Source organism: Coptis chinensis, chromosome 7, assembly GCF_015680905.1.
Source record: "Coptis chinensis isolate HL-2020 chromosome 7, ASM1568090v1, whole genome shotgun sequence".
Lineage (NCBI taxonomy): Eukaryota > Viridiplantae > Streptophyta > Magnoliopsida > Ranunculales > Ranunculaceae > Coptis > Coptis chinensis.
The window spans coordinates 10,618,183-10,637,338 of record NC_141462.1 but is presented as its reverse complement, the minus strand read 5'-3'; the positions used below and the strand labels follow the sequence as shown (position 1 = coordinate 10,637,338).

Sequence of the window (19,156 nt, the reverse complement as noted above, 5' to 3'; positions counted from 1 at the left end):
GAACCGTGCTTGATGTATGGGAGATGCATGAATACGGTGTAATGGAGTCTTGGGTCATGCTACATACCTTCTTAAGGCAAGATATTGTATGAGATTTCGCTACGATTAGTGGTGGCTGGTGGTGGAGGAGAAGTTGCTGGCGCTGGAGGTGAGGAATCGAGTTGGAACTTTCATTAAAGCTATAGGGTTTTTGTTCATGAACAAAACCGCTGGAATGAGGAAGTGAGATGGTGGTGGCTGGTGAGGTGGAGAAGACGACCTGGCGGTCTCTCTGGGGCTTGGGCCTTAGGTGGTTGTTGGGCCAGATTCTTTTCTATTTTCTGTCTTGGCCGAAACCTAATTAGTGGGTTGGGCCAGTTCCAGATTAAGTTCTATGGGCCAGTTTCATTTGTTTTGCTTGGGCCCGATTTTGTTTTAGTTTTGGGCCAGTTCAGTTTAAGTGTTTGGGGCCCATTTCTAATATTGTTTGGGGCCAGTCCATAGGACTTAATAGAGATCCAAATGGGTCTTTCAACATTTAGACTTTTGGGTTCTAAGGTTTGGCCGGCATTTAGTTGGGTCCGAACAATTTTCCTTAGTCATGAGCCCATGAACCATGTACCTTTGCCCAAAGCCATTGAGCGTGGATATGACCCGAACCCATTGAGCATGGAAACGAGCCAGGTTTGACTTGGACAATGATGTGTTGACTTTATTTGTTGACTTTGACCTTTGACCTTTGACCGATTAAGCGTGGAATGTTTTTTTTTTTCTAGTTTTTCACATATTTAAGAATATGGACAAATATAGTAATAAAATATTGTCGAAGCCTGTATAAATTTGGTTGTCAGTATCTAGGAAAGATTTGACGTTGATATTGTGTATATTTTGACACGTGACGAGATAGAAACTTTAGGAGATATAATATTCCTAAAACGCTATAAAAATGATACGTTTGAAGCAATTGTGACATTATATAATATGTTGGGATATATATATTAAATGCAATAGTTTTGGAGAAATAAATGTATAAACGCTCCATTATTTTATCTGTGAGATACTACTAGGAAGTAGTAGAGTATTTGTGGATATTTTCAACGGGAGTGTGGCGTAGTGCAATAATATATTGGCACGTGAAAGAATGAAAGTGGTTATGAGATATAATTGAGATATTTCTAAATATTGTGGCTTAGTGCAATAAGGCATTTGACCTGCACGTGATATAGTGGAATTATTATGAGTCATAAATGTATGACACTTGAATAAACTACGTAACAAAAATCCTAAAACCTAGCTACCACAACTCATGTGATTTGGCCCTAATAATGGGCGTATGTGATATGATTGGCCCTTCGGGCGTTTCAGTGAATCTGAATGGCCCTTCTGGCGTAAGTAATGTGATTGACCCTTCTGGCGTTTCAATGAAGCTGAATGGCCCTTCTGGTGTAACCGAATAGTGGCTTAATTATTCCGTTTGCAAAATTAGAACGAGACACGCGATATTTTGTGTCGTATAATGGCAGTACTTACATAATGGCTTTCGTGTGAGGGTTACCTGGTGTGCGACATCCCGCTCAGGGTAGTTATGCACGGAGTGGTTCATTATGTAAGTGGAGGCATGTGGATGTACATGTTCCGCGTTGGGAAGCGATTGTGGTAACCAGGGAAACCAGGTAAGACATAGTTACGACGTGATTTTAGGGACACGCAAAGAAAGCCTTAAATAATATAATTATGGTAATATGTTGGTTAACTATATATCTTTAAATATATGATTGTATATGACTTTGCAGAATGGGGGGTCAAACTAATTACTTGGGCAGAGACGACCCACTCTGTAATTGAGCATGAAATGCGGTACGGATATAATATGCTTGGTTGGTTATTTGTTTAGTTAGAACCTAAGGAGCCTCGATGGAGGAACTACATGCCTTATTTATTATGCGTATAGTTGTTGTGTGGTTAGTGGGAAGTTAAAGCCTCGGTAGAGGAACCACCGCCTTTAATTATTGTACTTAAGGATGTTGTATTAGTTGTTGGAAGTTAAAGGCTTTTTCGGTGGAGGAACTAAGCGCCTTATGGATTGTGTATGTATATGTATGAGTATATGTTGTATTTTAGAGCTACTCACACCAGCATTGTTTATAATGCTAACCTGATTTGCATGTTTGCTTATCGGGTGTGTTCATTAAATGAACATAGTTGATAAGTCTTGACAGGTTTCATGTTGAAGAAGGTTGGTTGCTACTTGTGGTTTGCATTAGCGACACATTCAGGATATGTTTTGTTTTCCCATAAGGTGTAATAGATTTTTAGTTGAGACAAATGTTATTTTATATTTTCAGTTGTATTTATAACTAAAGAGGGTTGAAAAGAGATTTATAACTTAATCAGTTTTGTGAATTTTTGTAATGAAGAGGACTTTTGTTAATTTGAAATTTTTATTGGTTTTTAATTATCCGCGTATTTAAACTGATTATGGGTTTTTGGGAGTGGAGAGTGCGTCACACCTCGAAGATCGAAGAGTCGGGAACAAATACTATTTTTTCCGAATTCTGTCGAAATTCGGGGTGTGACAACGTTCATTCTCAACAATCATATTATGCATTATAATGCATGCCTTCATTATGTCTCCAAGAACAACAACACTATGACAACGCGCAGAAGCCTTAACAATATGCCATCGTGCCTACAAAACTCTAAACGTCCTTTCAACATCCTTTCTTGCAGCTTCTTGACGTTGAGTCAAGATATTTTCATGCTTATATCTTAGATAATGAATGGCTTGAACAAATGTGCCCCATTTTGGGTAAATACCATTAGTAAGATAATATCCCATATCGTAGTCATTACCATTCACATTAAATGCAATAGCAGGAGCCTCACCTTGCTCTAATGATTCAAAAACATGAAAACGATGAAGCACATTAATGTCATTGTGCGAACCTGGTAATCCGAAGAAGCAATGCCAGATCCAACAGTGTTTGTCTACAACGGCTTCAAGTACCAAAGTTGGTTCCTTCTTGTACCCTACATGTGTTCCAGCCCATCCACTTGGACAATTCTTCCACACCCAGTGCATACAGTCGATTGATCCAAGCATTCCTGGAGAACCCCTTGTCGCATTTTCAGCTAATATCCTAGCAGTGTCTGCCTCAGTTAGTCGTCTCTTAAGTACTCTTCCTCAAACGCCGTGATTATTGCCTTGCACCAACGCTTCATAAATACATTTGCTGTGGAATCTCCAATTTGTAAATACTCATCCGTTGAATCAGAAGAACAACCAGTTGCTAATTGTGCAACCGCAGCCTAGTCCCTTCAGAACCCGTAAATTGCTTGCCGACCCAATCCATCCACCTTGTCTTTAAAGTAATCGTCGAATGATGCAACAATTTTCAACATATACATAAAAAGCTCTCTTGTCATCCTGTACCTTCATCTAAACTTATAAGAAGGCCACCTACACAGAGTTGTGAAGTAATCCCTCATTATCTTTTGTTTACTGAAATCACCACCATCTCTAAACGTGTACTCTCTGCCCTTCACAGATCCACCGCGTTTGTATGTATCCACATCTTCAAGTTCAATGGCTGCTTGAGTCATAAATGCCCCAGCAGTGGATAATAACTGCAACCTCCTCCTCCTCCTTCGCCTCATCATATCATTATGCTCATCTCTTACTCTTTCCATGTAGTCATCTTTAGCGGAAGTACCAGAAGACGACCCGGTAAAACCAGAAGACGAACTATTACTACTAGATCCTCCCCATAACCTTTGGTTAAATGCAATTCTTTTTTCTCTTGACATTTTTTCTATTTTTAGCTTGGTTGTGGGGAAGAAGATGGTTGTTTGTTTGTTTGATCTAAAAGAAAGAAGAGTAAAACGAAATATGAAAGGTAAGGTCTTGTCACATGTGATAAGGTCACATGTGATAGTTTGATTTTGGTCCACTCTCCAATTGACAACACATTTTATCAGATTTTTTTTCACTCTCTAAGTGACAACACATTGTATCCAAATGTCTATCCAAATGTATTCTCAATAATTCCAATTTATGGCCCACCATTCACAAATCAATGTATGGAATAGTAAAAGGCGCAGTGGGAAGGAACCATGAACCAAACGGGATGTTACATCCCATCTCAGTCTAAAACTACCAGACGGGATGTTACATTCCGTCTCGGTCTACACTATACACTATTCCTGTCACAACCTGTCAGGACCAAACCACCTGCAAAAATGAGTGATATTCCATCAAAATTTTCTATTTCAACCAAGACATAGGAAATTAGTTAAATGTGAGGTCTAGCCTAACCTACGAACTTTTGGAACGAGTGAAATGAGTGAAACGAGTGAAATGAGTTAAACGAATGTGAAATTTTTGGAAACATACAAACTTATAATTTTCTGAATTTTTTTTGCCATAACCTCATTTGTTTTATTGACATATTCATATCCAAAACCTGCTAATATACTTTGGAAATAATAAATAAGACAAACAACAATCATAAACAACACCCAAGTCTAACACAGAAACTCGATAAAAAAACTAACTTATAATTTCTAAAAAAATTTGGACATAACCTCCTTTGTTTAATGACATATTCATATCCAAAACTCATCAAAAAAACAACCTGCTAAATCAGTAGTCGTTACAAACAACAATCCCAAACGCCATAAGACAAGTAATGGCACGGTTATTACAAACTACAAAAAATATCTATCGAGACCTCCTCCCCTACGAAGGCTCGGTCGAAGAGCTCTCCCCCTACGCCGTTGTCGCCTCCGGGTTGAGGTTGAGCTTGAGGTGTGGCACTTGCAGCATTCTCCAACTCTTGCACACGCCTCTCAAAGCGCAAAGTTCGATTCCGCTCTTCTTATAAGCACTCAAAAATTGCGACGAGAGGACTCCATGAAGGACGACGACGATGGCATAACTGAGAGAGCTGTAGTTAAGGAGCTCCGACTTTACTTCATCCTGTTTAACAAAACAAATGCATGTTAGGGGTTATAGTGAATAATAATAATAATAAATCATGAATAAATTCAAATTATACTAACCTCGGCTAACTGCTTCAAAACAGATCGACAAATCTACTACCACTGCGGCATCTACTGGTGGAATAGGTATGCTCATATCTTGCCCCTGAGAAGTAATCATGCTCCAGTACCAAAGGTCATCCTCATCAAATATCTGTGGAGTTCTTTGCGGCATGTGAACATCATGAAACACCCTGAGTTGTGACTATGGCAACTCCACTCCTTCTGGGAAATGAATGTCGAGCCTCAATGCTTCAGAAGTAACCCCTTCAAAATTGGTGCCCCGGTATAACGCACCTAGCAAGAGACCTCGACCAACCCTCTTTCAATACAAGTCATAGTCTCCCGTAAAAATAAAAGCTGATGCGTCTGGCCAATCATTTGGGTTTGCTCTATAGTGTGAAAGAGCAGCAGGAAGAATATCAGAGACTGTCATATCTATGGGTGGTGGGTAAGGTATAACAATCTCTCCAGATACTTGCCGCCAACATCTGTCCCCAAGGTACCATGCAATTACTGACCCTATAAGTATCATTCACTGCTGAGAAAGAAACCTTGCTCTATGACACATATAGGATAGTCTACGGTACTCAGTGTTCTCGGGAACATCTGGAATATCCGCATAAGTGGTCTGAAATATGAAGGACTCGACCGAGGGTTGCCACTCAATGCGGGTAGCTCCTAAAAGCTCAATTTGCTGACGAGTGTTGTGAATATTATGCGATAGATCCCCATACCCCCTCTGCCTACGATGAAGCCCCCATGCTTGAATCCGTGGAATCAGGTCATGAGTCTCATCCTCTTCCAACCTCTTCAACACAAGATGCATCACACGAAAATGTTCGTACCACCAATTAAATTGTCAACATTAACATGTCAACATTAACAATTAATTAAATATATAAACATGTCAACATTAACAATTAAATAAATAAATGAAATGAAACAATAACTTAATAAATAAGACTTACCGGTATAATCCAAACAAAGCCGCACAAATTAAATTGCCTTTAGCGGTTTTCGTCTCAACTGCGAGGTCTAGCCAGCGGTAAAGGTATGCCAAGATGAATTGACCCCAGTCATAATCCCACATCCTCTCTACGCCCGCCGGAGACAATGGCCATCCACCCGACACGTAAATAACTATCAAAGATATTCAAATAATATCGCGCCAACAATGTAGAAGAGGAAGGCACGTACATACTCGTGGATCGACTCCTCACCAATATGATAGTCTTTCAGCTTCTCCTTGAGTCTATTCAAATATCTCGAAGTAAACCAACTTATATTTATAGCTCCTCCCTTAAACTGCTCAGCCGATAATCTAAAAAACCCGTCTTCCTCATCATCTTCATCCAAATCAAAACCTTCAAAGAAACTCATCGCCGTAGTAAAAACCTCTAAATTTTCATCAAAAGGAACGATATCTCCATAACCAATTGGGATACCCGTGAGCATTGTGAAATCAAGAGGGATAATCCCAAGCTCACCCCATGGGAAATGGAATGTTTGGGTAGTTTGCCACCACCGCTCAACTATCCCAAACAACAACGCTTGATCATTTTGTCCCAAATTAGAATTCAAAAAATTCCCAAATTGTGTGGCAGCTATAATATTGGTAACCGTGACAAAATTAGGATCCGTTTTTTACTTCATACAACGCCACCACGACACAACATTTGAAAATGCATAACGCACTTTCCATAGGTCTACTTCCTACGTTCAACCAATACGCAATACGATATAATTACAACTAATTTTTTTTTTAAAACAATGCGACAAATTCAAACTAATTACACAACAACAAACTTGATATAAACTAACATAAATAATAATAATTAATATAAAAAAAAATCTAGAACTTACTTGAGACTCCGCCACTCGATTGGCTACGTGTCGGACCGATGTTGACGCTAATGGTGGGTGTTCCTCGATTTCACAACGCGGTGGAAAATTGAACCCAAGTTCAATTTCGTCCTCCTCGCCCACATTTTTGCGTTCGCGACGATGAACCTTTTTGCCCCTTTTTTTTTGGAAATTTTAAAACTTCCAAACCATTTACTACGCTCTTCGTGTGGTGAGGTTGGTAGGGATGCATTGGGGGTGTTGGAAAAGTCATTAGGAATGGAAGTTTGTGATAAAAGGTTGTTAATGGAGGCTAGAAAATCACAATGGAGGCTGGGAAGAAAGTGAAAATAGAACCTGTTCGCGTCTGTTCATATTGAGTAACCAGATGAGATGTTACATTCCGTCTCAATCAAAAGTCTCCAGACGGAATCTAACATCCCGTTCGAGATATTTTATTCACCTCTGCATTGCACAGCTTCACCTTGGTTTTCACTGATTTGGTGAAAATGGGGTGAATAAGTGCTGAGGTGGCGGTGATAAGGGGGGGAAATAGTCACCTGCATTGCAAATACTCTAATGGCTTAATCTAGGCATGATTTCAGTTTTTGTCCTTTTCAGCAGAATCTGTGATGGTCGATGGGCCAAGGAAGGCTTAGCTTCGGCCCGTGGATTCCGGTATGGGTGGGCCGTGGGTGTGTGCCACCGATTGATATCCCAACCTGACCGTCCTGACGTAAAAAAAGTGATTTTTGCTCCCAAATGAAGTTTTCCTCCAAAGCTCCAAAGTTTAAATTTAGACCCATTGCGTGTCCCCAAATTCCATCAAAATTGCTGTAATTTTTCGCAATTTGTTAAATACTATATTATCCTCACTAGAAATCAAAGAATAAAGGAACCTTTCACACGCGTTTCAGATTTTCACTTATAGGTTTATTATATTTGGCTTTGGTGTTCTCCATTGTGCATTTAACTTTCTTCTAGTTGTTGCAAAAACATTTCAACGCTAGCTCTAATTCAATTGAAATGAACCTTGCATCTAATATTACCCCAAGTCAATGTGATGAATTCAGTTTAGTAGTGTTGTCGGAACATAACATATCGGCTTTTATCGACAAAACTTTTCTAAGAAACGTAACCCGACTATGATTCAATCAATTAAACTTTCAAGAAATGGGTTAAACTAGAAAATCGTTTGCCACTGATGAAAGAAATCACAAGTAGAAAACAGTCTCAAAACCCGACTAAACTTTGACGTCAATGACTTTGAAAGAGTTTCTGATTTCAGTAGAGGGCCGTCCGTGCGTAAAGGGAGAATTTGTGACCAAGGAATTTAAAACGTGTGGCCCAAACCGCTTGAACCTTAGAGCAAAACTCGCTGGGAGCAAAAAATCACTCGTAAAAAAACACCAAAGAGTCTAAATCCTAAGAACCAATTGAACCCTAGAGAAACGCCTTCTTCCCTAGGTAGATTCTCTCTTAAGGCCGCAGATGACGATGATATCAGAAGTCTTCCCATTCGATGTCACGGAGAACATACTACCAAGATTGCCTGTCAAGTCTCTTCTACGTTTTAGGTGCGTATGCAAAGACTGGTGCAACTTACTCAACGATCATCACTTCATTGGCATGCATGCTGTTCGTCCAGAAAAAAGAATCGACCTTAATACATTACTACTGAATTACGCACACATGAGTTTGTTCCAGTCATCAAAAACTATCTCTTTACATTTATATCCAGCTGAAATAACCATTTGTCCCAATTCCAGTCCTAAGCAGCCATTATTCCCAGTTGATCTTCAGACCACTCTACAGTCCTACAAAATACTAGGTTCTTATAATCAATTTTTATTTATATAACCTTGATACGGGACGTCTCTTCGTATTTAATTCAGTTAGTAAAAAGTATGAAACAGTACTGTTTAACCTCCGTGATTATCAATATTCTTGTAGTAATAGCGCTGTAAATTATGTTTGGCGGATTCACAGTGATATATTTGGTTTTTGGTATGATGGGCATGTAACGGAATACAATATAGTAGTACTTGAGTTTGATAGTGGTGACACTATCAATGTAATCGAGTACTCCTTTATTGCCTATCCCAAAAAAGAGTACTCCTATAATGCTAAGGTGCGGAGAAGTTTCCATGGTGAAAATATTCCTTATAAAAGGTTTGACCATGATTCTTTTGGGATATTTCATGATGGCTGTCTTAATTGGTTAGCAAGTAATGCAATGGATGTTTCTAAGAAAATAATTCTTGTTTACGGCTGTTGGACCAAAAAATTATATGAGTTGCCATTGCCTGCAAATAAAAACTGTGATTCCCTTTTGTGTTTGACAATTTTGGGTGGGAATCTTTGTGTGGTTTTCTTTTCCGGAACCGTGCTTGATGTATGGGAGATGCACGAATACGGTGTAATGGAGTCTTGGGTCATGCTACGTACCTTGGAAGTTCCTATATATGATATTGGCAATCCGCCAATCAAGCGAGCGTGCAATCTGTTTTTCTACGGAAAGGAAGAAATGGTATGAATTCTTGAGACAAGATATTGTATGAGATTTCGCTACGATGTATAGTATATACTAGTTGTTTGTTTATCTTATCAATGTTAACACTGGATTTTGTTTTCTTTGCCAAAAGCAAGCTGGGATTGGGAAGACCTCTCACAAGAATTTGAGAACCCATACACAAAAAGAAGACATCCTCGGCTACGGGTATTCCAAGTTTCTTTAACTTGTAGTAGTCCCATTGTTTTGTATTTGTGCTTGTAAATTCATATATGCTTTTCTTAACACTTTAAACTCCGTTGAGTTTGTCAATTCGGTTTGATATGAAAATATGTGCTAGCTTAAAGTTAATCAATAATTATAGCCAAAGAAAGCACCAAATAGTTTGTAAATGTTGTCTTTGTTTTCTAAACGTAGTCTAGTCTTCTTAGCGACATAGTATATGCAGTGCAGTCTCTATTATTGTTGTTGCCATAGACTTGTTATCCACTCATCAAGAGTGTGATTTACTGAACTATGGATAAAGGCGTCTTATGCCTAAATCTGATGTACACTAGTGATGGCATTGGAAATTATGTTATCTTCGATGGTTAGGTACCATAGTCTTTCTTTAGCTAATTAGTCAGCTTCAAAGTTCAAAGTAAGTTTGTTTAGAAAGGTTAAACAGGTGTAATCTGTTGTGTTCTAATAGAAATTTGAAAATATCTTACAAATTCCTGAACAATATGTCAATTAACTTTCTTCACCAGATTTCTGATATCTTACAGTACGAAGTCTTGGATATCCCTTTACCAGAGCTGCAAGACCTAAGAACCGTGAAGGTTGACTTTCACCAGACGACGAAAGATGAAGTATGCTTACAGTTGAGATCTTACACATTATTATTTCTCGTTTCTACACTTTCACTAAATTTTGCTCATTTTCAGGTTGGTATTCACTACATTACTTTGCCAAGGCAGAGCACCGTGGCAGACCTTCTTATTGACCTGAAAAGGAAGGTAATTATTGGTATATTTGATGCTATGTTCTCGTCCTAGTTGGTAGCGGGAAAGCCGTCACTAAGTCAATTTGCCTATAATATTGTTTCACCGTGCTTACTTTCACCTAAGCAGATTTTCTTTTGCCCTCATTCTCCAAGATTCTAGAATATATACATTGAACTCCATTGAATTATGGCTCAATTGTCCTGTTTGGTGCTTTATAACAGGTTGAGCTCTCTCACCTTGATGTGGAGCTTAGATTTTTTGAAGTGGGTGAGCATAATAAGATCGTCAAGGTTTGATAGCCTTTTACTTTAATTTATTTATCCTCTGTCTCTTTTTTGTGGACGTTCATGTGTAAGTGAATTTGATTTACAGATATTTTCAAAGAAGCGACAAGATTGCTGATGTGCATTTTCGTTGGTTTAGAGGCAGATTATGTGTTGATGAGGAAAGTTGTTATGACATGGTAAGCTTAGATATCAATCACAAACCGAGTTCAAATTTGTATTTCTGTAGCATGCAGTGCTTGCACTCTCATAAGTTGTTCTCTCCTATAGGTTTTCCCACAGCGAAGAGATGTCAATGGAAAAACGGAGCATCCTGTATTCCTGTGTTGGATCACTCATCAATCAATCAGGTCTGTGCGTTATGTTGTGTGGCTTATGCAGCCAAACAATGCGTTGAGGCCAGAAGGCCAGGGCACATTGTTTCCTTTGTGCTATGCTTGAATTCATTTTGATTCGAATTTGATTATGTTTTCATTGAAATTTCATCTTATCAGTGTATGTCAATTAGGGGTGGCAATTTTGTACACGACCCGCTAACCCGATACGAATCCGACATGAAATTAGCGGGTTTGGGTTGGAAAAAAAGGCTTTTGGGTCATTTAAAGGTTGACCCGCCAAATCCGTCAAATAAATGGGTTGGGTTAGGATCACACATGTTAACCCGGGTAATCCGTTAGTATACCCGATTAGTTCCCGAGTCCAATGGGTCGGGTCATCAACCCGTGACCTGTATGACCTATTTTAAGTCCTTAAACATATATGTTTCCGAATTTTATTAAATCTCATAATCCCAATTACCTAAAAGAAAATACTAAACAGAAAATGATCAACTAGATTTAGAAGGATAAGCTGGCAATCCAGCATATATAATATTATAGATTCATTCAATAAAATATATTATCACGTACATTAACATTGAACCCTTACCCTAGTCTCAATTATATAAAGAGAACAATGAAGCCATCAAAATCACAATAATATTTGCATTTATTTAATAATAGGTTTGTCCACGAGGTAGCAAAGTGGATAAACTGGACATGCATGGTTGTTGTTTCTAGTTTGGTTATGTTTTTTGTTTGGCTAACAGGTTGTTTCACTTGTTTGGTTCAGGCGTTCAGCAGATACATGTGTTTCAACAACTCTGCGCACTTTTGCAAGTTCTTTTATTATTTAGATTAAAAAATATTCTTTATCCAAAAAAAAAAATAGAACTTACGGGTTATCTATTAACCCGATCCAAAATTGACCCGTTGGCTTAGCGGGTCACCCGTTGGGTAACCTGTTACATATGCGGGTTAGGTTTGGGTTTGACAAATTTGACACGATTAGTAATTGGGTCGGGTTTGGGTTTGCTCTCCAAACACGTGACCCGAATATGACACGACACGAACCCGACCCAACACGACCCATTGCCACCCCTAATGTCAATGGTAGCGGGCTTATGTCAATCAAGTGTTTGTGAGTTCCTTAACTTCCTTTAAAACTGCAATTATTTAGTAGTGAATGTTGGATACATAATTGTTGTAACGTATGTTTTGATGCTTGGCAGTCCCACGAATTTGAAAGCACAGATAAAGAGCTGTTTGAAGAAACGATTAAAGATGTAGTCAAAGGTTATGGAGTCCCTGAGGTGAAGTTACTTACTCCACTGAATATGAAATGGAAATGGTTGTTTAACTTCATGCTTTCAGAAAAGAAGTTTCTTTTGCTACTGCTTATGTAAGTATTTATTTATTCCAAACGAAAATTTGGTAAAATAAAATGTTAAAGACATGGAGATATAACTCTTCGAAGGAGCAAAACTAGCTACGTTTGGAATTCAAGCAAAACTAGAAAAGATGCACAAGAAGAAAAGTATTCAATCTTCCGTTCTGTACACATGAACTGATGTTATCATCAATCATCATAATAAAATTATGCTAAACTTCTTGGAGCACCCTTTTCCAAATCCACTGAGCTGAGGCATAGTAGCTAGGTTTAGTAGTAATTCAAGCCTAACAAGAAGATCAGCATTCTCAGTTTTAGCTCGTTTTCTAAACAAAGTCTATTATGTATTCAGGCTCGACTCGTTTTCTAAAAAACTTTAATATGTGTTCAGGCTCGGCTCATATAGTTATAAGAACAAGCATAAGCAGCCTTTAAATGAACCAAGCTTGAGCCGAGTTCGAGCAACTCCACCCTTTTTCTTCACAAACAAGTAGGGAATTTTATTAGAATATGAATGGTATGTTAGAATGCTCCAGTTAGCAAGCCAGTGCGCTGAGTCGCTGACCGCTCATTCCTATCCCTAACATTCGCTCAACCAAATTATCCTAGTACATTTGTTTGTCCCAGTTGACTGATACATTATTGATTTAAGATGTAATGAGTTCTAGTTTGCATGGTTTTGAATTATATTGTTTCATTTTGGGTTGTCAGTTTCTCCTGATATTTTCCTTTGATTTATATTTTGACAGAACTCCTTGATCCTGAACTCCAGAATATATATGGATCTGTTCTGGGAGTTTTGATATCCGGCATATTTCTTTATGTGAGCTTTTACTCTATTGTCTATACATTAATTTATAGTGTGGCCTGTTACAATGGAATTGTATTAGTGGACAATCCAGCTAGTTGGGTCATAGCTACCCCAAATGAATCATTTGGTATAGCCCGATAGACTTTGAGAAAGAACGAGGAATTATGTTATTGTAACGATAATTTTTGTTGTTGTTTTGATAAGTGAATGCAGAGAAAAAAGATGTTTTCTCATTCTAGTGTGAAGGGTGCGACCAGGCAAATCCATTTACGGGGCAAAGTCTGAATATAAGACCTCATGACTTTGGTGACTTCTGAGGCTCTTCAAAGAAAGCGGGATGGGTGGTAGGAACTTTGCCTAGTGAGGGATGGGAGATCCATGCTCCACCTTATTTCAGCACGAATTTGCCCTTTTTTGGAAGTTGTTTGAAATAGTATAAATATAGGTTTTTTCTGTAGAAACCTAACTTTTCCTAAACAAAGAAAGAGAGAGATTATAAGTGAGCAATTCTTTGTGAGTTGAGTGTTCATTCTTTGTGAGTGAATTGAGAGACTTGTAATCTATTACTCCGGACATCTAGTAAAGCTTGGAACTCGCAGTGTGGACGTAAGCAAATTGCCGAACCACGATATATCTCGTCTTGTGGTTTGTTCTTCTTTTATATTAATTATTTTACTTTAGATACTTGTTATTTGATATTGAAAAGTGTTGGGATTACTTTGGAGGGTGTTGATTCTTGTGTAGGATTGATCTATTTGTTGTGGGTAACGTTGTTTTCGCATTATCCTATTCACAACAATTGGTATCAGAGCATAGGTTTACGACCTAGGAATTTGTGTAGACAAGGAGTTCGATTAAATTCCTGAGTTAAAGTTTTTTTTTTTTGGGTTATTGTGTGGAACTTGAAAAAATGGCTCCCAAGATGTCAAATGCTAAATTTGAAATAGAAAAGTTTAATGGGAAAAATAATTTTGGGATTTGGAGAATCCAAGTAAGGGACATTCTCATCCAACAAGGTTTGCATAAGGCTTTAAAGGGGATTAAATCTAAGACGGCGAGTATGACGTTGCTTGTAAGACGGTAGGAATTGGAACTATACGGGTCAAGATGTATGATGGTGTAGTGATGACTTTAACCGATGTGAGACATGTTCCTGAGCTAAAGAAAAGTCTTATTTCTCTTGGTACCTTGGATTCCAAAGGCCACAAGTTTGTGGGCGAAGGTGGAGTCCGAAATATTGTTAATGGCTCTTTAGTTGATATGAAGGGTTAAAAACATGAAACCTTGTATACTCTGATAGGTAGTACGGTGATAGGCGATGTAGCAGTGGGTGGGGTAGTAATGATTCTGAGTGCACTAAGATATGACATATGCATTTAGGGCATATGAGTGAAAAGGGTTTGTCTGAGTTGTGCAAGCAAGGGTTCTTGAAGAATTTGAAGAAGCCAAGTATGGGGTTCTGTGAGCATTGCGTCTATGGGAAGCAGTGCAGAGTCAAGTTCAAGTTAAGCAAGCCCACGACAACAAGCATCCTTGACTATGTGCATACGGATGTTTGGGGACCCTCCAAGGTGGCTTCAAAGGGAGGTAACCGTTATTATGTCTCATTCATTGATGATCATACTCGTTATGTGTGGGTGTATATGATGAAATCGAAAGATGAAGTGTTTGAGACATTTAAAAAGTAGAAGGCAAGGGTTGAGAATCACATAGATAGGAAGGTAAAGACATTACGGTCTGACAATGGTATTGAGTATACCTATGAACCTTTCTAAGAGTTTTGTGCGCAACAAGGAATTGCCAGACACTGGACAGTCAGGGGCACACCACAGCAGAATGGAATGACAGAGAGAATGAATAGAACCTTACTTGAAAGAGCGAGATGTTTATTGTCTAATGTTAGTTAATGCAAAAGAGTATTGCATATATGGAATAGGTCCATAGAAGTGTTGTTCTGTTTAATAGGTCAGAACTATAGATTGCGGGACACCTTATGAGGTGTGGTGTAACTTCGGTGATTATAGTATTTTGCGGGGATGTTCAAACGACATTACCTCGACCCGAAAAACCCGATTTTTCGGGTTTTGAACGGTATCGGGTTCATCGAGCCCGAATTCTATTCTTTATGGTCGGGAGGTCGGGATCGGTATTTGTTGGATACATGTGACCAAACCCTACCCTAACCCTATATTTGCAATAAAGGTTCGGTTGGGTTTCGGCATGGTATGGTAAAACCCAAATATATGAAATAAAAAGAATATTAAATCTCTTCATCGTGAACATCATTTTAGGTTATTAGATCTTAAGATCTCAAGAAAAAACCTCTTTTTCATCTAATTAATCAAAAAAAGCCATCTTTTTTGGATGATTTGATCGCTTTAACTTTAACATCGTAAAGCCACCCAACAAGTCAAAGATTCAAATTCAAAACACACCTGATTTTTTTGAAAAGCAAAAGAAGAGAAAAGTAGACCAAGCAAAGCAAGCAATTCCAAGACAATAACATCAATAAGATTGATGGTTTTTGGGAGTTCGACTTCTTGTGGTGGTGTGAATCGACTTTGATTTGACAATAAGATTGATGGCTTTTGGGAGTTTCGGTTTCTTGTGGTGGTGTGAATCCGACTGTTGATTTGCTTTCGGTCTTGGTGACCACATTTAGAAAGAGATATTTGAGGAGGTGCCGCAAATTTTTAAGTGAATGCAAACTTAGCAAACAAGCATATCAAACCCACCAATCTCTTCATCATGAACGTGTGATTGGGTTGTCTTGTTCTTGGGGAGTTGTTGGAGGGAAGAGAGAGAAGAGTAGTAGCGGTCTCGGCCAAAGGTAATTTGTCTTGAAGACAAAAGTAAATAGTAATGAAGCAAAAGACTAAAAGTTTGTTGAAGATAAATAGATAATAAATGAAAATATAGTTGTTGGGAATTATGGTCCCGTTCGGGTCCGGGTTTGTTTGGTCGGGCATTTTACTCTATATAACCGGGTTTTGGGTTATATCGGATATGGTTTCGGGCTTTTAACCCTTTAACGGGTTTAGGGCCAAATTATCGGTCGGGTTCGGGTCGGTCGGGTTTAGATAGTGTGACCAAACCCGACCCTATGTATTTCGGTCCGGGTTCGGGTTGGGTTTTTTTGCCTTTATGGTTCGGGGGTTTTTTTTTTGGGTTTTGGGCGGGTTTCGATTTAGGCTCGAATGGACATCCCTAGTATTTTGCGAGTGTTTGGATCGACAACTTACTACCATAAGAGGGAAATCAAGCTAGATCCTAGAGCTAAGAAAACTATATTCTTAGGCTTCGAAATGGGGTAAAGGGATACAGATTGTGGTGTCTAGAAGACCACAAGTTCCTGGTCAGCAGAGATGTTACCTTTGATGAGACTTCCATGTTATCTTTCAGTAAGTCGGAAGTAGCTAGGCAAAATGGTGAGTCTATAGAAATTCAAGCTACTGAGCTTGAGTTGTCTGATGCAGCAGATGACTGGTTAGATCATGATGAGGTACCAAATCATGGAACCACACAACAACAAGAAAAAAAGCAAGAGCATCCGCAACTTGTAGTGGATGACCCTAGGCCAAAGAGACAAGTTAAATAAGTGCACAAGTATGGGCACGAGAAGCCGGTGAAACACTATGGTCAGGTGGATTTAGTGGCATATGCATTGAATATCGAAGATGATGAGCCAGATAGCTTCAAGGAAGCAATTAGAGATGCTCATTACAGAGATTAGTTGGTAGCTATGCAAGCAGAGATGGAATCTCTTGATAAAAATCACACATGGGACCTAGTTTTATTGCCAAAGGGCAAAATGACTATCGACAGTAAATGGGTGTTCAGAAAGAAAGAGATACTTCCTGAGTCCAACAGTACTGGGTACAATGCAAGAGTGGTAGCAAAGGGTTTTTCACAGAAGGAAGGAGTCAACTACAATGAGGTATTTTTCCCGGTGGTCAAACATACGTCAATTCGTGTGTTATTGAGTTTAGTTGCTCACTTCGACTTGGAGTTAGAGTAATTTGATGTGAAAACTGCTTTCTTGCATGGGGACTTGGAGGAAGAGATCTATATGAGACAACCTGAAGGGTTTGTTGTTGCTGAGAAAGAAGATCATGTATGTAAATTGAATCGGTCATTGTACGGGTTAAAACAATCGCCCAGGCAATGGTACAAGCACTTTGACACGTTCATGATGCAACATGAGTACACCTGAAGTAAGTATGATTGTTGTGTTTACTTTCGTAGGCTTCGTAGTAATGACTTCATCTATCTCCTACTTTATGTGGATGACATGCTTATTGCTTCCAAAAGTATGGTGGAGATAGACAAGTTGAAATCTCAACTTAACTCTGAGTTTGAGATGAAAGACTTAGGTGGAGCCAAGAAGATACTGGGCATGGAGATTGACAGAGATATAGCGCGGGAATCGACGGATAGTTGTATCTCAGAAGAAATACCTTCAGAAAGTACTTTCGCATTTTGGTATGGAGAATGCAAAGCTGGTTTTACGCCTTTGGCTGGGCATTTTAGGCTTTCAACTAAGTTCTCTTGTAATTCGGTGGAGGAACAAAAGCATATGGCACATGTTCCTTATGTTAATGCAGTGGGCAGTTTGATGTATGTTATGGTGTGCACACGCCCAGACATTTCACAGGCAGTTAGTGTTGTAAGCAGGTATATGGCTAATCCTGGGAAGCAGCATTGGGAAGCAGTGAAATGGATATTAAGATACTTGGATGGTACCTTGGATGTGGGATTAGTTTATGGTGGAGGCACTTGTTATGTCAGTGGATATGTGGATTCAGATTATGCAGGTGATCTAGATAGATGACGATCGACTACTGGTTATGTTTTTATGATGCATGGTGCACCGGTTAGTTGGATGTCTATGCTACAGGCTACAGTTGCTCTATCTACTACTGAGGCAGAGTATATGGCAGTGGCAGAGGCATTATGGCTTCGAGGTCTTCTGGATGATATGGGTATCGAGCAGAACAGTGTTGCTTTGCATTGTGATAGTCAGAGTGCTATTCATTTGGCGAAAAATCAGGTTTATCATGCTCGGACCAAGCATATTGATGTCTGTTATCACTTTATACAGGATGTCGTTGATGATGGTGATGTAGCACTTGAGAAAGTGGACACCCATGACAATCCTGCTGATATGCTAACTAAGGTTGTCACCGGAGTTAAGTTCCAACATTGTTTGGACTTGCTCCAAATCCTACATGCTTGATAGAGCCCTTTGTGGGCATGGCCCTTAGGGGCGGATGGACTGCGAGTTTTTGGATGGATGTGTTATTGCTGGATGTGTTTGGCTCGGTTTTATGTGTTAAAACCTCACCGAGGTGGAGAATTATAGAGAAAAAAAATATTTTCTCATTCTAGTGTGAAGGGCGCGACCCGCGCTCATGACTTTGGTGACTTACAGGCTCTTGGTGACGACCAACTTTGCTTTGGTCGGTCGAGGGCGACCCATGCTCCACCTTATTTCAGCACGAATTTGCCCTTTTTGGAAGTTTTCTAAAATAGTATAAATATAAGTTTTTTCCGTAGAAACCTAACTTTTCCAAAACAAAGAAAAAGAGAGATTATAAGTGAGCAATTCTTTGTGAGTTGAGTGTTCATTCTTTGTGAGTGAATTGAGAGACTTGTAATCTGTTACTCCGGACATCTAGTAAAACTTGGAACTCGCAGTGTGGACGTAGGCAAATTGCAGTGTGGTTTGTTCTTCTTTTATATTAATTGTTTTACTTTAGATACTTGTTATTTGATATTGAGAAGTGTTGGGATTACTTTAGAGGGTGTTGAAGTCTTGTCTAGTAAGAATGATCGATCCTTGTGTAGGATTGATCTATTTGTTGTGGGTAACGTTGTTTCTGCATTGTCCTATTCACAATAGTGAATTTGCAATAATTATCTTTATTTGTTAAGAACACGTTATTTTGGATATATAATTGTATTGTGCCTGCCTTTGTGTGTCATATTCTCA

The 19,156-nt window shown here is 38.9% G+C and overlaps 1 long non-coding RNA gene and 1 pseudogene across 3 annotated transcripts; both read left to right on the top strand.

The window, feature by feature from the left end:
• The first annotated feature begins 9,981 nt into the window (after positions 1-9,981).
• On the top strand, positions 9,982-10,658 carry LOC147485951 (ubiquitin C-terminal hydrolase 13 pseudogene; annotated as a pseudogene). Its single transcript, XR_015202747.1, has 3 exons — positions 9,982-10,227; positions 10,303-10,374; positions 10,584-10,658. The product of XR_015202747.1 is annotated as a ubiquitin C-terminal hydrolase 13 pseudogene (transcript).
• A 40-nt stretch (positions 10,659-10,698) lies between these two features.
• Positions 10,699-13,397, top strand: LOC147485950 (uncharacterized). Of its 2 annotated transcripts, XR_015201268.1 has the most exons (5): positions 10,699-10,825; positions 10,917-10,996; positions 12,196-12,276; positions 13,103-13,176; positions 13,369-13,397. It is a non-coding gene; the product is annotated as an uncharacterized LOC147485950 (long non-coding RNA). The 2 variants fall into 2 exon arrangements; XR_015201267.1 differs by having other exon boundaries at positions 13,103-13,397.
• Positions 13,398-19,156: the final 5,759 nt, after the last annotated feature.